The sequence below is a fragment of the Rattus norvegicus genome, chromosome Y (assembly GCF_036323735.1).
Source record: "Rattus norvegicus strain BN/NHsdMcwi chromosome Y, GRCr8, whole genome shotgun sequence".
NCBI lineage: Eukaryota > Metazoa > Chordata > Mammalia > Rodentia > Muridae > Rattus > Rattus norvegicus.
In genome coordinates, this window is record NC_086040.1 from 43,114,783 (window position 1) to 43,135,965 (window position 21,183).

The 21,183-nt window shown below is 39.9% G+C and overlaps 1 pseudogene; it reads right to left on the minus strand.

Annotated features, from left to right (window-relative positions):
• The window catches only part of LOC134484512 (solute carrier family 53 member 1-like), a 35,561-nt pseudogene extending 20,785 nt beyond the window's left edge, over positions 1-14,776 (minus strand).
• Positions 14,777-21,183: the final 6,407 nt, after the last annotated feature.

Sequence of the window (21,183 nt, forward strand, 5' to 3'; positions counted from 1 at the left end):
GTCTTTTTGACTTTTGTTTCGTGTTTGAATTTGGACTGACGACTGTGTTTAAAATCTTGGACCGACGACTGTGTTTGAAATCATGAAACTGTTTGCTTTGTTCGTCGAAGAGTTTTACTTGGTCCCCTTAACGCTTAGTGAGTAAGAAACTTAATTTTGTAGACCCCGCTCTAGTGGCAGTGTGTTGGTTGATAGCCAAAGTTAATTTTTAAAACATAGTGTTTTGGGGGTTGGGGATTTAGCTCAGTGGTAGAGCTCTTGCCTAGCAAGCGCAAGGCCCTGGGTTCGGTCCCCAGCTCTGAAAAAAGGAAAGAAAAACAAAACAAAAACATATAGTGTTTTATCTGTGCTTATGCTCGCAGCCAGCTGTGATGAACTGGGAAAGATTTAAATTTTCCTTGGGAGTAAGGAATCTTAAAGGCGGAGTTTCAGCCGGTATGGCACTTAGTGCATAGCTGCCTAAAAGATCAGAAATGCTGTTAACAGGCTATAAAAAAAGGACAGGCTGTGTTAGAAATGCTACAGGAAGAATGATCTAAAAAGGCTGAGAGCTAAGTGGGGCTATAAGGAAAACAAGAACAGGAAAGGAATTTCTGACATTTGCTCACAGTAGGAGAGCGCTCATTTAGAGAAGTTCTTTAAGGAAGCCTGCCTTATCTGCTGTCCTTATTCCAAGGGAGGAGTCAGTCTCCAACATTAAATTACTTTTCTCACTGATCATCATTAACATGGAGAGTGCCTTTGGTCCTATCCCCACAGCAGCCAGTTCCTGCCCCTATGGTTAAAATGCCCCAGGTTGGGGGACAAAAAGAGCCCCTAAAATAGTTTCAAAGAATCTACAACTGTGAAGAACTTTGTTTTGCCAGTCAGGATTAATGTTTTCTTTTCCATGGGCCTATAGCCCACTGAGACAGTTTGGTAAAGGGCTGTTACTAAAGTCCTGAAAGCCCCAGGTGAACTGGTTACAATTCTTTTGTCAGCTGCTTAGTATCTAGCACCCAGGTTCTAACCATCTCTCCATCCTTTTGTTATTAGTTGTTACTAGAAGCCTAGTGTCATTTGGAGGCTGGTTCTCTTGAGAGGCAAAGCCACCAAGCTGACACTGAAGGGAGGTAGGTACTCCTTAAGGGAAAATCTAAGCCCAGAGAGACAGCCGGTAACAGCTAGGCTGCCTCTCTGCTCGCCTTTCTGTTTCATAGACAAAGCTTGTGCTTATATTTACAGTGGCCTTTTTGTCCAAAAAAAGGCCTCCTGGTTTAGCTGTGTGACTAAATGCTATTTGTCCTCTTCAGTGGACCTCTCTCCTCTAGATTCCCTTCTTGTTTTCTCACCATCCCACGTGAGATGCTTGTTAGTAACTGTTACAGATCTTCTTTACCACTGAGGAAAGACAGAATCCTGCTAGAGGCCAGAAAGAATGTTCCAGACATGGATGGAAGGCTCCTGACTGTTGACTTCAATGCCCCTGAAGGTAGGGAGTGCTCCAGGTCTGCCCCCAGGCTCCGAGGGTGGGTCTCCTAGGGGCTGGAAAATGCCCCACCAATCTGGCTAAGATAAGGAAAGGATATGAAGAGAAAGTTACAGAAACTTGAAGGGTAAAGCTAAGTCACTGAGAGAGTTATTGTAAGTTGCAGAGAAAATAAGTTGATGCGTGGTTCAGGGTCTGTCTAGAAAAGTGGACAGCACCTAATAGCTGTAGAAGAAGATGCAGAGAGACTGAAAAAAAAAAGAAAGAAAGAAAGAAAGAAAGACAGGAAGAAAGAGGATAAAAAGAGCAGGAAGCTAGGGAAGAAAAGAGACAAAAAGAAGAGGAAATTAGAGAGCTAAAGAGAGATAAAAGACAAGAGAGGAACATATACTGGCCACAGTAGTTCGGGAACTTAGGAAGATAGTACCTGGCAACAGAAGAGAATTCCTGGCTAAAGATCAGTGTGCCTAATACGAAGAAAAAGGACATTGGGTCAGGGACTGCCCCAGAAAGAACAAGAGGGGACACTGGAGAGCCTCTTGGTGCTGGCTATGCACAGAGATAGAAGGGAAGCCCGCCCAGTTGTTTTGTGGATACAGGGACCCAATGCTCTGTGCTCCTATGCTCCAGTGGGCCAGTATCCAAAGACCTTGGGTACAGGGGCCTGCTGGCAACAAACAATACTTATGGACTGCCCGAAGAACAGTGGACCTTGGCGTGGGCCGGGTAACCCACTAGTTCATAGTCATCCCTGACTGCCCCCATCCCTTGCTCATGAGAAAATTGCTCCCCAAAATGGCTTGCGTGGGCTGAAATGGCTGGGTGAGGCCATGTGTATGCATATCTACAGACTGTGTATGCGGAGCTTAAGACCTGTCTCAGTGCACCAGTACCTGATGCTGGGAGATGAATGGCTTAGCGCTGTTCTACTTGGAACATATCACTCCTGCCAGCCGGGCACTAACAATTATCACCCAATCCAGGACTTAAACTGTGATAGACTGGCTGATGTTTGCCTTTGAATAGAGTGTCCCAAAAGATGGGACCACTGGTCAGCTGCCATGGACTAGATTCTCCACCTGTTGGGGGCAATCTGGTCACCTTGCTGCCCAATCCGACCTGGAGCCACCACAGCACGAGTGTCAAGCACTGGCAGAAGCCCATGGGTGGTGGAAAGACCTCTGCGACTGGCTGATTGACCCCTGCTGAAAGCCGAGGCTACCTTGTCCACAGACGGGAACAGTTCTCTTCATGAAGGTCAGAGATAAGTGGGTGCTGCCATGGTGGACAACACAATGTCATCTAGGATGGCTGAACCTCAACCCCCCAGTACATCAGTGCCGCAGATGCCTTTGCCATCTCTTGGATGCCCTGATGAAGCCAACAACTGTGAGTACTATTCATTGCTCAGGATATCAGGAGGGAAGAGATTCAGTGACATGGGGCAATAACGAAGCAGATCAAGTGGCTCGAAAAATGGTTATGCAGGAGCCCATCCTGGTTGCAGGCCTGCAAGAGACAGCCACTGAGAACTAGGATTGGACTAAGGGATGGCCTCACTTAGAAAAGGCCCAAATTGCTTAAAAGATAAAGGACAATGGCACACTTGAGGGGAAAGCTATACTCCCCAGAGAACAAAGAAAAGACTCACTTTGCCAAATACAGAAATGGACTCATTTAGGAGATAAAAAGTTTGTCCAAGTAGTTAAGTGTATGTAATAGACTTTATGATTTTAGCCAGAGAGGCAGTAGAAAGTATAAGGTATGTCAATAAGTGAATGCTTAGCAAGCAAACAGGGCAAAGAGACCTAGAGAGTTTGGTGAAAAGTCGAAGTGAACTTCACTGAGATAAAACCAGAAAAATATAATCACAAGTATCTCCTAGTGCTTGTAGATACTTTTTCAGGAATAGATAGAAGCTTTCCTCACCAAACGAGAGACGGCCTCTGCAATCATCAAGAAGATACTGGAAGAAATCTTCCTCTTGGAATGCCCAAGGTAATCTGGTCAGACAACGGCCCTACTTTCGTTGCCAAGGTAAGCCAGGGTGTGGCCAAGTATTTAGAGGTCGATTGGAAATTACATTGTATTTACAGACCTCAAAGTTCAGGACAGGTAGGGTAAATAAATAGAACTCTAAAAGAGACCCTGACCAAATTAACCATGGAGACTGGCGCAGACTGGGTGACACTCCTTCCCTCTTGCTCTCTTCAGAGCAAGAAATACCCCTTCCAGATTCAGCCTTACCCCCTTTGAGATCTTATATGGGGCCTCAGCCCCACTGACTGTATTAGATGATGTTACTGAACCAACATGTCATAGTGCCATAGTAATAATGATTTGTGTGCCAGGCTAAAAGACCTACAGGTGATACAGAAAGAAATCTGCTCAGAGCTGGCAGCAACCTATGCCCTGGGGACCCCTGAGACATCTCACCAGTTCCAGGTCGGAGACTCGGCTACATACGATGGCACCGAACCCAGATACTCACTGGAAAGGACCGTACCTGGTTCTGCTGACCACCCTGACAGCCATCAACTCTCAACCCTCACCAGCCGTGTACTAGCTGTTGGGGCTGAGAGCTGGGACCTAGAGGGAAACTCAGATCTTCAAAAAGCTCCCTAGACTTAATTTCATGTTTGCCCCGGGTTTTATCAAGATAGGTGTGGGGATAGGCTTGATTTCTATTACAAATGATGTAACATTGCATATGTTAGTACTCCTAACACTTCTTGGGACTGTGCCTCAGGGATCACAATCTGTATAAGTTTAGAAGTTCTAAAAGCTAGTCATGACCTTGGTGTGTAGGTTTAGATAGTGTCCAGATTGGAATCCTGATGCTAAAGACTTAGTAAGAAAAAAAAAAAAGAGTTGAGAATTACTTAAGGCTATCTAGGTGCTGCAAGGGCAGCACAAGGACATCTGCCATTGCCCTGCAATGCAAGGTTTATAGAGAATTCAGAACTGCCATTGACTCAGATATAAAAAGAGTGAAAGACTTTTTAGCTGACCTCCAAGAATACCTAACCTCCCTCTCAGAGGTAGTCCTTCAGAATAGGAGAAGATTAGACCTGATATTCCTTAAAGAAGGAACCTGTGTGCTACACTGAAAGAATGTTGTTTCTATGCAGACCATACAGGATTAGTGAGAGATAACATGGCTAAGCTCCGAGAACGCTTGGCCCAGAGACAGAAGCTGTTTGATTCCCAACAAGGCTGGTTCGAGGGGTGGTTTAACCGATCCCCTTGGTTTGCTACCCTGGTGTCCACCTTGATGGGACCCTTAATCATCCTCCTCCTAATCTTCCTCTTTGGCCCCTGCATTCTAAACAGATTGATGCAGTTCATAAAGAACAGACTCTCAGTCATTCAGACGCTTGTTCTCACCCAACAATACCAGAGGGTAAGACAACAGGAAGAGATTCCTTAGAATTCGATTTGAGTAAAGGATTTTACTCAAGTCTAAAAGAAAATGGGGGAAAATGAAAGACCCACCCCATGAGTCTTAACTCAGAGTTGCAACAGGCTTGAACGAGCCCAGGCACGCCCAGATACCTAGGGCCGAGTCACCGTGAAAACTAACAGACCATAAAAGGAAAGGAATGCAGAACAGACCAGGAGTACCACTCACAGGCCACCTGGCAGGAAGAGATAAGCCCCCAGCCCCCGACATCCAGGACACCCCAAACCTGCCAATGTGTGTAGCTATACCTTATTACCTCATCATGTGAAATAGCCAATCATATGTGAACATGTCTATGTGCCTCGTTTGAATCCACCAATCCCCGTAACTATGCATCTGCTTCTGTACGCCCGCTTCTGCTTCCACAATCCCTATAAAAGCCCCATGCTGGAGCTGCTGGGTGCGCAAGTCCTCCGAAGAGACTGTGTGCCCGCAGGTACCTGTGTTTTCCAATAAACCCTCTTGCTGATTGCATCCGAGTGGACTCGGCTCGGTCATTGGGCGCTTGGGACTCCTCCTGAGGGAAAGGTCCTCTCTGGGGGTCTTTCACAGGGAGCAGTCTTTTCTGGTTTCCCAGGCTTGTCTGCCTCTCTGAAGGTTTATCTCTCCCTCCCACGGGATTTGGGTGTAGAGAACTGTTTATCCGGTCTGTTTCTTTCAAGTTCTGGTGGTGTCTCAGGCAGGTGTCCTGCCGCTCCTGGGCCCTCCCCCAAGGGAGCCCAGAGGCCTTATACAGTTTCCTCTTGTGCCAGGGATGTGGGCAGGGGTGAGCAGTGTTGGTGGTCTCTTCACCTCTGCAGCCTCAGGAGTGCCCACCCGACCAGGCGGTTGGGTCTCTCTCTCACCAGGTCTGGGAGCAGATAGCTGCTGCGGGCCGGGATCCGCGGGTGTGGGACTTCCTGTAAACACAGAACGTGCCCGGTCCTAGAGAAATTCTGCTTCCGTGTGTCCCAAGCTCACCAGGCAGCTTTCTTGCAGCAGAAAATTTGGTCTTACCTGTGGTCCCGAGGCTAAGGTTCGCTCGTGGGGTGCTGCCCAGGGGCTCTTTGCAGCGGCAGCAACCAGGAAGACCTGTGCTGCCCCTTCCGGGAGCTTCAGTGCACCAGGGTTCCAGATGGTCTTTGGCTTTTTCCTCTGGCGTCCGAGATGTGTGTGCAGGGAGCAGTCTCTTCTGGTTTCCCAGGCTTGTCTGCCTCTCTGAAGGTTTAGCTCTCCCTCCCATGGGATTTGGGTGCAGAGAACTGTTTATCCGGTCTGTTTCTTTCAGGTTCCGGTGGTGTCTCAGGCAGGTGTCCTGCCGCTCCTGGGCCCTCATGATTAATCTTTCTAAATAGCTTACCTAAATCCTCACCTACAATGATTCTAGGTGCAGAGTTAATGCATAATCCTCCATCTTAACAAATCAGGCAGCAGAAAAAAAAAAAACAAAAAAAAAAAACAAGCACTGTAACAATTTTCAAAGTTCACTTAGTACAGTGCTGTTACTATGGTAACCCAGGCAGACTACTTCTTTGAAAGAATCACATCAGAGTCTAAACAAGGTCATGTCATGGTCTTTTACTCTTTTTTCCTCACAAATGTTTCCTTTGCAACAGCCTCAATAGAACAGTATCTAGATAATTAGTAATTTTGACTAGATTCTTTTGTCTCAGTAATTACTTTTAAAGACTTTGTTTTTTAGGACACTGTCCAATAAAGTAACCTAACTAGGGCTGGGGCGATGGCTCAACTGGTAGGACGTCTGCCTAGCAAACTGAAGCCCTGAGTTTGATATCCATCACCATATAAAACTGGTTATGTTGTTGTTGCACATTCCTCTAATCCCAGCACTTAAGAGGGAAATAGAAGGAAGGGAGTCGGAAGTTCAAAGTCATGCTTGCTACATAATGAATTTGAAGCTAGTAAGACCTATGTGTGGCCTAGCCCTGTCTTTTTTTAATTTTTATTTGAGACTTGCACATTTTGTTTTGTTTTGTTCTGTTCTGTTCTGTTTTTTGTTTTCTCCCTCGAGACAGGGCTTTTCTTCGTAACTCTGGCTATCCCGGAATTCTCCCTATAGACAAGGGTGGACTCAAACTCAAAGATCTACCTGCCTCTGTCGGGATTAAAGGGATGCACTGTTACCACCTGACATGAGACCCAATCTTAAAGAAAGAAAAAAGGGAAGGAAGGAAGGAAGGGAGGAAGGAAGGAAGGAAGAAAGGAAGGAAGGAAGGAAGAAAAGAAGGAAGAAAATGAAACCTGAACACGATTCAACGTCAAAATTTTGCAATGCCAAGTTCTTGACTTTTTGGTACAAAAATTATTTGTGTATCCAATATGTAGCAATATTAAAATATATTTAAAACTTTAGGGATATGATAAACAAAATTAATAAATGGCCAAACCATTTTTCTCTCCAGGGCATTCATGCAGCATGTACACCTATAAAGTCTATACCATGATTTCAGGACAATTCTTACAATGATTATGTGAAGTAAAAGATGTAGCAATGTGTAAGACAAACACAGCCATGACAAATGGGGTCAAGGGAAACAGGAGAAGGAAGCAGAATTACCTCTTACACTGCATGGTGGGGCTGAATGAACCCATGGCACAGTGACCACATGGCACATCACACTCAGACCCCTGAGAACGAGCCTGGTATCACAAAACAAAAATAAGGAGCCAGGCAGGGTTACTCACTTCTGTAATCCCAGAACTTGAGTGGTTATGGCAGGAGGATCAGACCTTCACGGTCATTCTCACCTGCATGTCCTCTGAATGTCAACTTTTATTTGTGGCCTAGCAAGCTGTGTGAGAGTTTTGTGCTAAGGGTTTTACTGATCACTGCTTACACAAAATAGTATAATAGAAGCCTTTCAAAAATATGTGGTTTTAAACCTCCATAAATTTACCACTTTAACCATTCCTTAGTATATACAGTTAAACAAACCTCTATAATTTTAAATCAGATATAAGGAAACTTCTCTTAGTACCTTGTAATGAAAGAATAATGTAATCTGATATTTTTTTTTGTTTTTGAGAAAAGAATATAATTATATATATATATATATATATATATATATATATATATAACAGATAAGTCATCAATGCATCAAATATATCAATGTAAAACTGTACCAATTTAAACTATACTTGAATAGGAAATATATGTATTTACTAGTACAGGACTGCTTCATGTATAGGTAAATTATGTTGGCTCAAAGTTCTGTTCACATTCCCCAGCCCCCTGTGATACTGGGGACAAAGCATCCATTTCCTCATATTCCAACTGTTCAAACACAGAGGTCAGAAAACAACCTGATGGAGGTAGTTCTTTTTCTCTACCATCGTGCTCAGGGACTGAACTCAGGTTGTCAAGTTTTGCTTCAGGTGCCTTTACTTGTGAAGCCATTTTTACTGGCTCATCCCAACCTTCTTTGTAATTCTTCTTACATCGTGCTAAGGACAGACCACAGAGTTCTATGAATTAGAGGTAAGCTATATATTACTTATTTTGGATTTTATTATGCGGCCAGATTGGCCTGAACTCACTCTGTAAATAAGACAGGCTTGGACTTGTAATCCTCTTGTGTTGTTAAAGGTCTTTATGTAAACATAAGTTCCTCAAGGCTGAGTCTCAATAACGAGCTTCGTGATTGAAGATGGTGTGAAGAACCTAACCAGACTACCTTAGACTTTCCCTTTGAAAGTCACTCACTGTTCACTCCTTTATCTGAATGGGCCTGTGACTATCCAAATCTGTCAAATGTTTTCTCTGTGTGTGGGAAGCTTGGCATCAGTGTCTTCCCAGGCATTCTCCACCCTATTTTTTGTGACAAGGTCTCTGATTGAATCTGCAGCTCAATGATACCATAATAGGCGTGGCAAGTAAGTCACAGTGTCTATCTCCCCAAAGCTCGAGTTATAGGTGTTTGCTGCCTTTCATAGCCTTTACATGGGTGTTGGGGACCAAATTCACTAGAGCCCTAAAATGTATGCTCAGCAGGGCACCATCCTTTACCAATCTGAAAGCTAAACATGTTATCAGACATCCTAGATTTATACAGAGTTCCACTTGTTTTGCTGTAGCCTGCTTATTGGCAGTGATCATCAATGTGATAAATGCACTTATTTATGTTTCTCTTTGTTTTGTATCAAATAAAATATTATGTGATCACCTCCAGTGGTTATAATCTGAGTCTGTGCTCCCAGGCTACTAGCACTTAGGTTTGCCTCAAGAATTAACTATTCCTTATTTCCTGAGGTAAGTGCTGTATTTTGTGTCAATAGTACCTTCCAGCAATTTTAACTTCCTAATAAATATATTACTAGTATAATCTACCCCAGCACTCATTTATATCTAAGACAGGAGGCAGATGTTTCTGATAATTTAGTAAAAGAAGCCATATCACATCTTTTTTTTTCCAAATCAACTGTCAAGTCTATAAATCAAGGTGCATACTGGTATTGAGTACTGGCATTCCTTAGCAAGAACTAAAATTATGGAATTCCTGTGGATGTGTTTCCTTCACTGAGGTACTCAATTAAATTCTAACACTTAACAAGAATGGCTACATTTATCATTACTATTCTAGCACAGACCCTATGTCATACTGTGAAAGTTCAGGGACACCAATATCACGGAACTAACAGTGACCTCATCTGACATGGCATCAGATACATATTACAGCAACAGTAGTTTTGTACTTCTGAATATATCTCCCAATAGAGCCGAACAGAAAAGTTTACTGAGAACAATTTACGTGCGTATTTAAAAAGCTCTTTACTAATCTGCATTAGTCAAAGCTCTTTGCACTTTGTAAGGTGTGGGCTGATACTCTCTACTCAGCAGACAAAGAAGGAATACATTTTAGTGCAAGGATGGAAAATCACTGACAGTTCATGGGAAATGGTAAAAATTCAAACTGAGTGTCTGCATTTGGTTCTAAACTTAAAAGACTTTTTTTTTTCTATTCCCAACAGAAGATCAGTAGCAAGTCATGGCAGGATTCCATGGAAATGAGAAACTGAAGCGATCAGAGAACTCAATTTGCAGTTAAATGGGCTGTAAACAATCCTTACATGTTCATCAAAGAAAATACTTAAATATTAAATACTTGGTTGGAAGAGGGATTCTTGTGCACCTAACCATTTCTTAACCTCACTAATAAACAAGGAAATTTCAACCTCCCCAACCCCCCCAAGGAAAAACAACAAAAAATCCTCAAAAACGAACAGAAAAAAAAAAACACTCTAAACCACTAAATTAAAACCCAACGCACCCATAGGTTAAAGACACTGAGCAACAGACAGGATTGAAACAGCATCACAATTCTAACCAATTGACTGAAAATCTTAGTGATAATAACTGTTAATTGAAATGAGATTAAAACTATATTCAAGGCTAAAGTGAGATGTCCAGGTACTGAAGCCTCAGCAGAACCAGCAGCAGCGACGGCAGAGTCCAGGGCAACAGAATGCAGTAGTAAGGGCTCAGATGGGAGAACTCAGCCTACCTTTGTGAGTGTTGTAAAGGGCTGGAAATGTCAGGGTGAAGAAAGTTGTAGAGTATTTGCCAGGCAGCATTTACTGGAAGAGGAAAGGCTCTTCTTTTGTCACGGTACCAGCACAGGCACTGGATGAAGCGAAGCCAAGCAGGAATGCACTGAACAGTGGCTTGCACTCTGTATGTATTTCTGTTGCAAAATTCTGGTTCTGTGAATATTTCAAAGAAGAACGAAAACAATATCGCAATTCAAATAAATTAACTGTTCATACCATTTATTCACACAGTACAACTACCCATCAGCATATCCATAAAACCCTATCCCGTGGGTTCACAGTCACTTTCTCCTATGCAGAAACTACTTGCACAACCTCTTTAGTGGCTGAGAAAACGAGAGAAGCTGATGTGACTACTGGGCAATTCTTTTTGTGATTTCTGAATATCCTAGAACCAACTCAAACAATTTTATACTTTTTTCAATTGTAATAAAACTATAGGAAAAGAGTCTATGAATAAAAGGAAGAAAAACACATGCTTTGTTATATGACTTTAAACATAGGAAAATGTAGAAATATTACGGGTACTGAGACAGCTTTGTAAGTGGCAAGTTACTATAAACATACACCCAGAGCACACGCTCTATGGCCTCCTCATAATCATAGAACGCTTATGGCTCATTATTGTTTTTTATTGCTGCTCTGCAGTAGTTTTTGTTTTGGGGACAGGATTTCATTTATGCACCCCAGGATGACTGGAAATCCTATCGGTTCAGCCTCCTCAGTGCTGGGATTGCAGGTGAGTGGTGGCCTGCCATACCCAATTTATCATTATCTTTTGTGAGTACATGCTAGGTCTCTCTACACTTAGATCTTTGTAATTAATGCAAACTTCCTAACTAAATTAACTTGGTGTCACCTAAGCATGGGTAAAGAGCCAGAAGAAGGTCAACACTTCTGAACTGACCAGGATGTTCTTTCTCAGGCATTCGACCTGATTCTAAGCAATCAGTACTTGGACCACTGGCTCCTACAATGGCATCCTGAGCATTTCTATGAGGACTAGCTGCTGGCACTCTAGCAGTTGTGATACAGCTACCAACACATATGAATGTTGAGATATAACTGCAGAATTCTTTAAATGTAAGTTGTAAATGTTTTGGCAAGAGGTTGACTAAAATCCTAACACAACTTAAATGCCAAATAAATGATTTCAGATAAGGAGATTGCTAACAGGGTGCCAAGCACACTTAATTCTGTGTGTAATGCTATTGGATGAGTTTTCATCATGACATTAACTGTCGAAGTTTTCATTCCCAACAGTTCTTTGTTTATGCTGGCATTCACTAGTGTGAATACAAAATCATACTGTATCTTGCGGATCATTTGGCAACAGGCCCTTATTCTCATCCCATTTAAGTTCAAATTGTAAAAGCAGATCATATATTCCAGGTCCATGTGAATCACTGACAGGCTGTTCAGCTGATCGGCCATCCAGAAATTGGCAAAGCCTACCTTATGAAAGGCAGCAGTAAATACTCAAAAATGAGAAAAAGAAAGGAAAAAATGAGAATACATAGAATCAGTTCTCTACTGCAAGGCTGACCATTCAGAATGACTGCTGTTAAAAAGGAAACCAATAAATAACACACGTACACTAAGCCAAGACAACAAGGGTGTGTAACCCAGTAAAGTAGGAAGGAGTTGAATGCAAAATTGGAAGGTAAACAGTGGATGAGTGTGTGGTTGTTGTTGGGGAAAGCAGAAACCAAGTGGAGAGAGAATACGCTAGCCATAGTGGTTCGTTCCTGTAGGCCTTCACTTAAAAGGCTGAGGCAGCAGTGCAACAAGTTTGAGGCTAGCCTGTGCTACGGAGTTAGAAAAATAAGTGATGTAAGCACAAGAGGTAACCCGGTGTTGGACTACAAATCATTTGTTGGACAGGGTAAACTTGGCTGACTACAAAGCTCTTCTTTGCCTATAAAAGACAGGAAGGGACAGACAGTGGTGGCTCATGCCTTTAATTCCAAAAGAGGGAAGAAGAGGCATGCAGATCTCTGAATTGTTATCCAGCCTGGTCTACAATGTGAGTTCTAGAACAGCTGCACAGAAAAACCCTGTCTCACAAAATCAGAGAGAGAAAAACTGGCAGGGAGTGTGATCATCTGAGGTCTGTTGCATTCTCTAACCTAAATGACACTCTTAGAGCATTGGGTTTCAAGCCCAGGATCTTATGCATATGAGGCATGCACTCTACCACTTGACTGCACCCACAGACTATATAATATTGATTTCACTAATGTAATGGTAATGACTGTGTTGGCCTTAACTTTCCACAAAAATCACCTCTGACCACTATTCTGAAAATAATGATAAATGTGTTGTTAAGCAACTAACTCATGCAATATATTCTCTTAGAGTTTATAAATGGGTATAGCTCAATTCTTATAACAATTCTCTTAAGGGGAGTAGGTTGAGACAGGCTGCACTATGTACCCCAGGCTGGCCTCTAACTTGAAATTCTCCTGCCTTTACTCAGTAAGGCCAGGATCATAGTGTGTAACAGCACGGTCAACTTTCTCATAGTATTTCCTAAGCTAGTCCTTTGTTATTCGCATTAACACAAATTCACCTTGACTGGTTTTCTTTAAACCTGTTATAATTATAAAAAAAAATTCCTGTCATTGCAGAGGAGAACCAGATACTGTTTGTTGTGCAGTGGACCCAGTGGTACCTGTGTGGAGGAGAATGGATAGAGATAGCTTTTAACTTTATCCTCTTAGTCTCCCTTTACTTTATCATACAGAAGAAAATTTATAGATAATATTGCATTCCTCTGACACTATAGTAATTCTGAAAATGAGCTTAAATTCCTAGCTCTCTGGATGTATCCTTTTTTTATTTAGTAGACACATTCAACCAGGGAAACTATGGCAGGCCTGCCCTCAGATGTGGTTGGTTCTTTCTCTTTATTCTATAAACATTTCTCTTCAGAGAGATACATGACTTTATAATATGAATCAATCTTGAATATCATCTATAACAGATAAGGTTTGAATTAGCTATGGAAACAATAATAACAAGTTTTGAGATACTGGTCTCTGGAGCAGATATATTTTGATTCCATGATCCTCAGCCTGTGCTGATAACCACTGAACACTCTCCAGGTCCCTTAAGTTCATGTCCATGCACACACAATTTTACACAAAAAATTGGTAAAACCTGATCTGTGCCCAGGCAGTCATTGCACATGCCTTTAGAGTCAGAGGCAGCAGATCTGGGTGAGTTCAAGATTAGCCTGTTCTGTAGATCCTGGTCTCAGACAAACATGGCCACACTGAAATACGTGCCTTGAAAAATAACAACAGCAGCAGCAGCAGCAACAAAAATAAACAAAACATAACAAATTGATCGCTAATGATATAACTAAGGACTCTATTTTAAAACTTTAGTTAGCTTACTAGAAGAATGAGGTAATGTTACTATTGGAAAGTCTGGGACTTTGTGCTATCTAATTGGATTCCTAGTTGGGGCAAAAAAATGATAGGATAGAGGACAAAAGACTTCCTTAGTATAAATAGAATGCACTATATTTGACACAGTAACTTTACAGAAATATAGTACTTAAATTTCTTAATTTTTTTGGGGGGGAAAAGAAGGTAGCATAAGTCAATTATAAAGATTCCGATACAACTATGAATATAAATGTTGAGCAATCTTTATTTTTAAGACCAAGTATTTTTCAGTAAAAATAAAGGAGAAAAAAAGGGAAATAAGATATTTATTTTAGGACAAAAGTTTACAAACATTTTCAATAAATAAAACTATGGTGAAAACATTAAGTTAATACTCTGACACACATTTTAGGGAATAATTTTATAAATGGAGTTTGAGTAAATATTCAAACTGATTTTAAATGACCTATACCCTATAACACTTCTGTTTTAGTAATGATATTACAAAAGCAACAAATCACTGCTTCAAAGAAGGCGTTTACTAGTGTGTTAATCCTTTTTATACCTCACTCCAGCCTATTCAACCAATCAGTCTAAATTTATCATCACACAGTTCAGACCTAGATACACATCCATTCAACAGGGATCATTCTACTCATCAGTGAAAGTAATTATGCATGAAATGATGGCTTCCTATTCAAAAAAGAAAAAAAGGACTCACTGAGGCACTGCTCACAAAGTACGCATCTATACCATCCTGCTATTGCAACATCATCACAGTAAGCTTTCTGAATCTTCCAAAACCGTCATTTAGAAATAAGTTTATAGAAATGCAAGATCGGTGGCTCTATAGTTATGTACTGCTGATTTTGTGGAGGAAGGAGCTTAGTTCCCATCACCCATGCTTGGTTCACCACAGTCTACAACTCAACCTTCAGGGATCAGACACACTCATTAGGCTTTCATGAATAACAACCACATATGTGGTAGCCATACATATACATATATGTAGGCACTCACATATATGATTTAGACAAAAATAAACACATCATAGGGATTCATAGTTATAGGAAATCTAAGAGAATACTGAGGTAAATGCAGTATAAAGTAGCCTTGGACTTCTGATCCTTCTACCTTCAAATTCTAAGTAAGGGATTACACAATAACACTCTACCTGACTCTCTTTTCTTTAGAAAGAAAAAAAAGTGCTATATTTTACCACACTGGTTAATTAATTATAATATATACAATCAATTCACTATCTGATTTCCATGTTATAAATGTTCAAGTATATCTGGTATCCAACAAATGCACTTACTCCTGAGTCTGGGCACTATTCCCTTGTCCCAATGTGAATCCTCCCTCTAAGGCTGTGCAATCCAACAGTCCAGTGAGGCATTTGAGGAAGGCAATGGTGATGTACTATGCTCAAAATATTGTGCATGCCTTCTAGACTTACCAGAAGTTTAAACAACCAAAATCTGGATTTATAGTAGAAAGTTTTTGGGGGGGTTGATAAGAAAGAAGTGCATAAACCCATAAAGGGCAAGTGAATACACATATATTGGGATGATACTAATTGGAGCAAAGAAGCACAGCAGAAGACTCAGGAACCATAATATCACCAGGAATTCAGCAATCTGTAAATAGGGAAGACAAAAGAGAGAAAGTTCCTCATTATCATTACACAGAATAGCCTTTAATAAACAAATATATAAAAAATGATGCACAGTTCAATAATCCTCTAGTGGGAGGTTGACTTGAGCACTGATCAGGTTATTCATGAACACCCTTGCATTCAGTCACTCAGAGTGGAGTACATCAATGGAGTCCCAGTAAGTCAGACGCTCTGTGAGAGCGGAGAACACTCAGGAGACTCCCAGTGAGCTGGCCATTCTTTTAGTGAGGACATGTTCACAAGACTCTGTGCTGTACTACCTCAAAGGGATGATGATGAGACAAATTGTTTCTTGAATTAAGTTAAAAGGTGAGGAAATGATTTACTCCAGCTTGTCTCCAACCATTTGTGTTGATGCTCAGTAGAAAAAGGAATTCAATCAGAAGATAGCTACCACAGTAGATTCTTATCAAGGACCACACAGTTCTATCTATTTCAAGTTTATAAACAACTGAAAGAAATATATTGGTTAGTTATCTACCATGTTCCCTTTAAATATCTTTTCTCATAATTCTCTAAGTCACAGACCTAGGACAAAATATTTCTACAAAGACAATCTGTATATAGATAATCTTAATAGTCAACAAATATGCATCTAGGCATATTTCTTCTACCTCTTTATGCTGCAGAGTGCCATTAGATTAATTTCTATCAAACTTTTTTAATCATGTTATTCCATTGTTCTATATGTTTTTTTTTAATTTTCATTCTTTTTCTAAAGTATAAAACAGCAGGTTTAAATGGCACTGAACAGTAAGACCAGACTTTGTTTTTGTTTGAGACATGCAGTCATGACAATCCTGCAGCATGCTATGTAGACCAGACTGGCTTCAAACACAGGGATCATCTTTCCTCTGCCTTCTGTATCCTGGCATTAAATATGTGCCATGCCTAGTATAAGACTAGTTTAGTCAATGGGAGCTTTCTATATGATACAACCTCTTCTACTTTGCTGTCTCTGTCATTACACTAATTACATTTACTTCTACTGCACAGATTTGTTGTAAAATGAAAAGATACAAAACACAAGGCAAATGTCACATAATAATAGTTGACATCTATGGAATGTTTAAAACATTAAGAGTTTACTTTGTTCTTGGTACATTTACATGTAAAATAGTTTAAATCATTATAATAGCTTCATGAATTTAAATTATTTTGCCTATGTTGATGGAGAAAACAAGAGCACAGAAAGGTTGAGGAATTTGCTCTGGATTATTGAGCTAAATGTAACATTTGGTTGGCCTGGCCTTGTACTTGAAGGTACCCATCTTCCTCTGCCTCCACACCTGGCTGCAACTTTTATAACTGTGCACGAAGCTGTTGCTCTCAAGTACTATGTTGCTTATATGCCCATTCACACCACTCGGGAACACTATTGATCTCCACTTCCTACAATTCTGATATTCAAACACTTTAGCTCTGCAAATTAAAGCTCTTAAAGACATCTACTCTCCAAATTACTTTTCCCAAACCTATGCTACACTACTCCCACTGACAGTCCTAATGCATTTTACCTTTTAAAAAGTGGGTTTTTTCCCAGCACCTACTGTGCTCTTTCATTTCATCTCAACCAAATTATACTTCCTTAATTTATATAATCATTTTTTAAAAAAAATATTTAGTAACTTAAAAATAACAGAAATAATAGAAAAAGTGTTGCTTTGAAATCAAATATATAAATCAAATATCAAATCCTAGTAGGAGAAATTATTTGATTTAGAATTTCTGGTTCTCAGTTTCCTCTTGGTCAATAGAAATATCATCTGTTCTCATACTGGTCTAAAAGAAAAATGCTTAAAATGATTAGTTATTAGGAAAATGCAACTTAAAAACTAAGACAATACCTCACATCCACTTGGATGGACGTAAAAGCACCCTCATACATTACTGGTAGTAATGGAAAGCGGTATAACCTCTATAGAAGAAAATAAGATGCTTTCCTATAAAGTAAAACATGCCCCAAGCCTGCACACCTACTTGGGTTCCATTTCTCGCCCCAATAGGAGGGAAACAACTCACCTACGTCACCCGTACAGTGTTTTCTGATCAATACATGTGAGCCATAGCAAGCACATGCCCATAGGTCCTAATATCATAATATAAACAATGAAAAATTTTAAGTTTAGAAGACCCAAAGAGTCTATGAATGGACGAATGGATAAACAAAAAGTGATATGTGGAACGTAGTACGGATTGATGCCACAACGTAAATGAATATTGAGAACACACTAAGTGAAAATGCCACAAGACTTCAATCATATGGACTATCTACTGGAGGTATATCCATAAAGACAGAAAAGTTCTGTAGTTGTCGACAGCTGGAGCAATAGAAATTTGTGACTGGGCTCCCTTCTAAGACAATAAAATGTTTAGGTAGATTGTGTAACTATATTGACATCTTCTTGTAAAATAGTTAATTCTGAGATCAAAAAACAGCTTAAGCAAGCATGACAAAGTGAGTTTGCACCATATAAAAACAGGCTTTGTCATAGATACTTATAATTTAGTGCTGTATCATGAAGCCAGTCATGCCGGGAAAGTTCACTAACCAGCAGCCTAGCAAAATAATCAGCCTCAAGTTCAGTGAGCAACCTGGCCTAAGGGAATAAAGCAGGGATAAGAAAGACATCTGTTATCCTCTTTTGGGCTTTTTCATGTACACATGCTGGGTATACCTGTATACAGGAATCTGACACACACACACACACACACACACACACACACACACACAAAGAAGGAGTGTTCATCTTTTATACACTTCATTTCACTAAAAGAAGTAATTACAAAGGGGGGAAGTAATAAAATATTGAAGTTGACATTGTAATTCCATCTTAAGATTAACTGTTTTAACTGTTTGCCACTCACGGATTTGCTCCAACATTCCAAAATTTCTAATTCTGTCTGGTCAACTTGACATAACGTAGAGTGACCTGGGAAGAGGTACCCCTATTGAGAATGTGTTGTGACTGTGTCTCTGGGAGACTGTCTTGACTGATGGCTGATGTGAGAGGGCCGCAAAAAAACTCAAGTAATTACGGAATAAGCTGAGTTCATGGAGTTTCTATCTAAGAATAAGAATACCACCTCTGTGAATAATGGATCCATATAATAAAAGCTGCATACTGTTCTATTCTAAACTCTCACATAGTTTAAAATCTTAGTGAGAGGATACTAACATTCATTAGCATCTTTTGGGCTAAGTGATGTTTTATGTTTCTTGCTGTGTATAATTTTATTTTCACAGTAAAAACATACATGATTTTACAGGAGCTAAATGAAAAAACAGAGTTAAATCAAGTACGTCATCTAAGGACACAAATATTTAATTTCAGTAATCTGGTTCCAGAGCCTTCTGGACTTGTATGTAAAATATTTACAAATCAGAACATGTCTGTGAACTCAAAAAAAAAAAAAAAACAATGCCCCAAACAGAAGTCTATTCTAAATCTTTTCATTATAATCTTTGCTGCATTGAGTCCAGTTGGTGGATATGTTTTCTTTTGTTGTTTTGGGTCCTAAATCACTGTTGAAACTCATCAAAAAACAGTGCCTGCGCTTTACATCCCTTTCCAGCCATGGTAAGTAAGCACTGTCTTCTAATACGAATTGTCAATCTTTTTGTGAGCTAAATGAAATAAGTGTATTTTTGGAGTTTGGCTTCTTTTGTTTATTTTTAAATGGTTAGTTTCATGTTCTATAAACCTCAGTTATAAACTTTCATCTGTGTCCCTGTATGTGGCTTCAGTTCATTCCTCTCTCTTCTCCACACCATCCCATTGGGAAAAAAAACAAAACAAAACATCTATTACATTGTTGATAGAACTTTGTATTGTTCCAGTTTGGGGACATAAACATAGTACAGTTACTAATGTTCTCGAGTGCTTATACGTAGGTCTATGCACTTATCTCTATTCCTAGAGATGGTTCATAGGTTACTGCCCACAAACATAGGTTACCTCCGTTTTGGTAAATAGTGCCTAGCAACACTCTGAAGTGCTATGCCTACCTTTCACTTCCAGTATTACTGCCAAGATGTGCCACTATACAGAGCAACACAACTCCTGTACACCCCAAATATATGGCTATGTGAGAGGCTTCGAGGCTGCTACTGTTGTAGGCACATTGGCACAAAAATATTTCTTTGTATTGTAGCCTCTTAGGTTGTACATTTATAAAAAACAATATAATTAAATTTTTTTAACATTTTACATATACTACCAATTATTCTCAAAAAGGATTTCAACAATCAATAGTCCTACCATTAATTTACAAGTGCTTATATTATACACTTAAGTCTACTGCAATTGTTAAGTCATAAGTGAAATCTGGCATAATTTGATTATTTTAAATTGAGCAAAGGTTAATAGAAGAAAAACTGAAAAACAAAAATTTGTATAGAAAAAATTATTTTTATGAAATTAAAACTCTGGGATATGAGATTTTTTATTGAAAATTATTGAACACTAAGTCATGTTCCCTTGAGAGACCATAGCAATTTTTCACATATTTTTTATGTGAATGCAAAATGAAAAGAATCTTGCTTGTACTTGCTTTACCGCTTCTGTGTTTCTCTCTGACTCTCAAGAGTGCTATCTTCTCAGTACCTGAGGGGAGTTAAATAAGGACAGACAGCTGGCCTTATCTGTTTATCCTACCCCTCACCAATACTCACAAAAATCAAACAAAAATAGGTTCTGAGGTTAGAGTGTAATGTACAATGTTAGATATATAAACTGCATGCATTAAAAATAAACTCAGAGTAATAGAGTCTATGTTTACTAAAAACTTAGCTTGTCAAATAAGTTAAAAAATAAAAAAAAAAACCAAAATCTCCCTTTCCTTTAATTCACATGAAAAGAAAGAAATCTGCTTTTTTCCTGACTTATTTAACTCTTAAGGATTGACTTCTCCTAGTTTTTCAGTACTGGGGACTGAACTCAGGAGTCCATTTGAGACAGGCAATCATTTTGCTACTGAACTACATAACCCTCTCCTTCCTCTGTACGCCCAAACCCTTTTTTTTTTGTCTAAAGACTCATTGCGGTCAAGGGCAGTTCCTATGTGTTCAAGTCACATAAAGGTGACTTGCGGGTTTACTGGGGAAATAGCATAGTGATCTGAGAGCTTAAGGTGCAAGTGTGAGGATCTGAGTTTGAATGCAAGAAATCCACATAAAAATCAAGATTTTATAACATGAATCTATAATCCTTGTGCTCCATCCACTGGATAGCAGGGGGAGATAGGAGAATATTAGACACCTATAGGCCAGCTTGAATGGCATAGCCGAGGTAAACAATAGAGAAACCCAGACTCAAAACAAAAGGGAACAATGCCTGCCTTGTTCCTCTAATATTCTAACTGTGCAGGGGTCACATTTACATTTATGGATAATACAAAAACTTCAGGTTCTAAGTTACTTATAGATGAACAAATAAAGATAAATTTATAATAATCCTGTATATTTAAGGTACCGAGTTCATTGAATAGATAGGAAACTGCTGTAGAAAAGAAGAATTTTCCATTGGACCAAAACAACCCATAAATGGTGGACCTGGAACTGAAAGTCAGACCGAGTTCTGCTCTTTCCATGGCAGCTTGGTAATCTGGTTGGTCGTGTGTACTGTAGACG